Raw genomic sequence first — 4,735 nt, 5'->3', positions numbered from 1 at the left:
TGCCCGCAGCACTTCCATATGGAGAAAGATAGGCTTACCATGTTCCATCAATAGCACCTAACCTATGCCGATTTTGGCGGACTGTGCTCCACCCCGGTGAACTCATGCGGTTCCGACGTGCCCAGAGGCCAGAGGCGAATCCATTCACGGTCCGTAGGACCAACACCATTCGAAGGTGGGTGGCCCGCCCCGCCTAGAACAGTCATGTTTGACTGGGCTTACACACATTCGCTCACTTACGCTGTCCCCCCTCAGCTCACCCTAGCCCCGGGCCTTTTGCTCTTCTAACGTAAGCTCCAAGGCTTCACACCAAGTCTTCGCTGACAGAATATGCATGCTTAAGTAGGGTCAGGCAGAACCGTTGTTGCCTGATGGGGACTCCCCCCATATTGCTATCAATGTCTTCATGTCGCACGACCTCTTAACATTACACCACTGAATCCCCAATCCTTTGCTTGCTGTGCAGTGACAGTACCAATATCCACTAATCGTTGTTTCCAGATACGGTTGCCGGTTGACATCTCTTCTAATTCGTCGATACGAGAAGCAAATTGTTGTGTGAAGGAATCAATATCTCGACATAAGCCAAGAGGCAGATCTTGTGCCACTCCACCTGGTCGTATGAAACTGGCATGCATCCTGGCTCCCGAGACTCTTTCATAGAATTCCAACAATTTCTCCCGCTCCTCAAAAGCCCACAGGGACGGAGTTGATGCTCCCACATCCATAGCATGAGTAGTTAAAGCAAGTAAATGATTTGAAATTCGAGTTATTTCACGGAATAACACTCGTATATATTGAGCTCGTAATGGTACCATCGCAATTCAAAAGTCTCTCTACGGCTGAAGAATGAGCGTGTTCTTGGGCCATCGTAGAAACATAGATAGGGTCGACGACGGAACGAAGAACTCACCCTAGATACAGCTTTTTCGTACACGTTCACTTGCATCACATACACAAGTGCTCTCTGAACCGTGCAATAAGGTCACCCATAACACGGCTCTCCCACTTGAGTTACCTTAGCCCCAGGCAGGCCATGCTATTCAATGATATTGGAAAAATGGCAGCGTAACGTAACAACTAGTATTGAAAGCTGGTCGCCTTTTTTTTTAGGGAGGGAAAGCCTTTCTTTCGTCGCCCTACTTCCCTCTTTGCGACCTCATCACTTCAAAGCGCAAACCAATTTCTTAGTCACCGGGCGGAGCGCACCTTAGGTACTTTGCTTCTAGCTTTTTTAGGTTATGCAATAGACGGGAGGATTAGCTCTGGATCCCCCCTGCTTGCAGAAATGAATGGATCAGAAGGGGGGGCTGGGTTCTATTTCCGGGCCGGGCGGGAGGTGAAGGCCATAAGATTGCCCTCCCGGTAAGGAAGAGAGGAAAAGGGTGCTGTCATCTAATCTATCTCGACCAGTTTCCCGAGGCGTTGAAAATCCAGACCGGCTCAGAGAATCACTGGCGCTATTTAGCCCTTCGTTTCGCCATTCGAAGTACTACCCCTGCCTTCCCCTTTTGTAACATACCCAGGCGCCCTCCCTTCCAATCACTAAGAAAAAAAAAAGACCAATAAAAGCCCTATCTAAGTAAAGCTTCGTCTGTTATTTTTCCGGCCCCAGGGGAGTTTACTCAACCCATTCCCCAGTCTTCCGCACTGCTCAAGTAAGTGTGCGACTCCGTATGAGGACCTCCTTCCCTTCTGCCCACTCTCCGTTCACACGGTTCTCAAAGCAGAGGAGGAAGGGTGGGCAGCAGGTACCACGAGCCCTCTGTCCCACACATCTATCCAGAAGCAAGTGTAGTTCACCGGTTCCACCGAATGCTCCTATCTCTCGGCAAAGATCGTGTGAGTGTGCAGTTATGCTTCGGATGCTTCGCCATAGAATAGATCGACCCAGTTCCCGTTCTTTTCCGGTGCACTCGCTTTATATCTCCGACACACAAGGAAGGACGCGGTGGGAAGGAAGCAGCCCTAGCCTCTGTCCGGCCGATCATTCCGCTGGCATCTTGCATTCACGCCTCCGTTTGACTGCCGCTCGGGGATGGAGTTGTAGATACGTTAGTCTTAGCGGATCGTTGGCTCCACCTGTTATCTCCTTCTACGACATGCTGTTGTCGTCGCCATATTCCATATGTAACTTAGTCATCTCTGCCTCGCTGCGGGTCAGCACGCACCTCCGAAAGAAACGGAGGACTTCATTCAGTGACTCCGCGATCGCCCTCTAAACGATCAGAATAAGGTAAAGCTTGAAGATAAGTTTTGTACTCTATTAATTTCTCAGTCCCTCTAGTCGGGTGGGCGCCGGCCGGTCTTTCGACCAGATCCCCCTAAAAACCGTACGTGCGGGTCTCCCCGCATGCGGCTCACGCCATTCGAGGTGGCCCAGCCCAGCATTCATTCGCAAATCCTGTAGTGAAATTGAGACTGCTCGACCTCGGAAGCTAATTCGCGTGTAGGCAGCGCTGTCTGTCGTACCGTTGACTCTATCTATTCACTTTCATTCATTTTTATAGGCTTGCTCCCTCTTTTTCCAAGAATTCATGCACTTCCCCTTGACTTCAGAGGGCCTTCTCTAATAGGGGAAAAGCCTTCCATTTCCGTCAAATGACCCGGCCCCCCCTGGCTCTTCCACCGTCCTGGCTCCCTTTCCTACCTATGCTATGCTCCCCCGGCACAGGCCTACCACGCTTCGCGCCTGCGGCGTTTTCGCCGGACGGTCTTTGCCAGTAGTGCCATCCTCCCCGCTGGCTGTATGGGCGGGTTGTCCCTCGCTGCTGCGTTCTGTTAGGCTATGGATTACAGGAACAAATGTAGTTGAATGAGACAGCAGGCGGGTTACACGTTCCGCTGTGCCGAGATGTGAGGTGCAGGTGGTGATGATCACCCCGGGGTATGCGCTAGCGCCCTTGACAGGCACTCCAGGACCCGCCAACGCTCATGAAAACCCGGGTCGGTCCTCCATTCATCTGACCGGAGGTGTGGATAACGAGGCCACCTTCACAACCTTCTCCCTTCTGTCCTTATGTTGTAGTAAGGTAGGGCGGTTCGCTTGAGTTGCTCAACCGCCCCTTAGCCCGGTGCTCATGACGCGCTACGGGACCTCCACCGTGCCGGGGGACCAAGCAAGCAGGGCATAGCTAGCGGCATAGGAGCCGACTCGGCGTCAGCGGCTTCGTGCCGCACTGGAGTGATCCAATATGTGGTTCCGCACGTTCCACCACTTCTCCGTTCATTTCCAATACTGATCGTGAAACACCATGAGCAGCAGGATGTTGAGGTCCGAAATTCGAAGTGAAATTTTTGATTTGCCCGTTCCTAGTCGTCATGGGAAAAAAGGAATAAATAAGAAAGAGATTATTCCCTAAGAGCTTGTCCAGTACCAGAAATGCATCTCCTTGCGTGCGAGAGACTTCTATGCCAGCCGTTATTCCCGGCTCTGTTATGAAAGAAAGCGGCAGACTCATCTTACAGGTGTTCCCTAATGAGGGATTGGAGGGTTCTCCTTTATCCCCTTCCCCCCATTTCCGGGGGCCTCGTCCTCTTCAGGTAGGAGAGACTACACCTTTCAAAAGGAGAAACTTAGAAAACAAAGAGAATCAAAAAGGCCATCATTAATGCGAACAAGGCAATAGCCTCGGTTAGAGCAAAGCCCAGGATTGCATATCCGAATAACTGTTTTGCCAATGATGGATTTCTTGCCACGGAATGAATTAATGAACTGAATACGTTTCCAATACCTACAGCAGCTCCCGCTGAAGCAATTGTAGCAGCTCCGGCACCCATTGATTTTGCACCTTCTAACATCTCGAATTGAGAAAGTCTCGTCACCTTATCCTTACCCATGAGGTTGATCCTTACGAGGGGGCTGGCTTCCATGACGGTGCCGTATATTGAGTTCTACGCCCCTCCAAGAATATTTGAAATAGATATCCACCCCTTCTTTCTCAAATGCAATCCTTTCCAGTTCTTTTCGATCTTTACGATGCATATACAAGGCTAGAAAGATATATAGTAGGAATAGCCCCTGGATACACAGGAAAAGCCAATAAAAGAGAATGTCTCCTTTGGTTAGGAATTCTACGAAGTTGAATTCCGACATAATATGAACTCAAAAAAGTGAGATTTTTGAGTAATTCAAATGATATAACAGAGCCCTATGGGGGTACTCACCCTTCCTTATACTTAAGTCTAAGGGCCTTGCTTCTTCTTTCTCTTACTATTTTCTTTGATATAGGAGACTGCCTGAAGACCAAGCCAATCTCGAAGAAAAAAGTTAACTACACGCAACTACATCTCCAGATTCCATTCAAAGGGCCAGTGAACAGACGCTTTCTCCAAAAACTGTCAAGATTAGCGTACTTACTGAACGATTTATATTGTTATCTATGTTATTTCAGGATTTATTTTCGTTGATCGGATCGCCACACCCGGCTTTCCTGACGGACCACCAACCCAATATCGATGAAAAGAAACGCCTACCCCGGACCCTGACGTGAACGAAGCTCCAATGAGTCGCTCCTCGCTGGAATTAGGGCCGGACCGTCAATTCATCTACTCACTACCTACGCAATAACCGATCCTCGGACGGAGCCATACCTGTGTTACCAAAACTTGCTAGCCGACACCGGCTACCGCAAAGGGTTCAGTTGGTGGGTTGAAATCTCGTCACTTCTTTTGAAAGTCAAAAACGGAGTTTGGTTGCTCGTTCTAGTGCTGAAGCAGAATACAGGGCGGACGC

General features: G+C 49.7%; 1 pseudogene; it reads left to right on the top strand.

Annotated features, from left to right (window-relative positions):
- Positions 1 to 1,046: 1,046 nt before the first annotated feature.
- Positions 1,047 to 2,235, top strand: LOC146875168 (uncharacterized; annotated as a pseudogene).
- Positions 2,236 to 4,735: the final 2,500 nt, after the last annotated feature.

Source organism: Vigna unguiculata, unplaced genomic scaffold (assembly GCF_037176805.1).
Source record: "Vigna unguiculata cultivar grain cowpea cultivar isolate G323 ecotype 2 unplaced genomic scaffold, ASM3717680v1 ptg000159l, whole genome shotgun sequence".
Taxonomy (NCBI): domain Eukaryota; kingdom Viridiplantae; phylum Streptophyta; class Magnoliopsida; order Fabales; family Fabaceae; genus Vigna; species Vigna unguiculata.
This window is presented reverse-complemented; position numbering and strand designations above follow the sequence as displayed.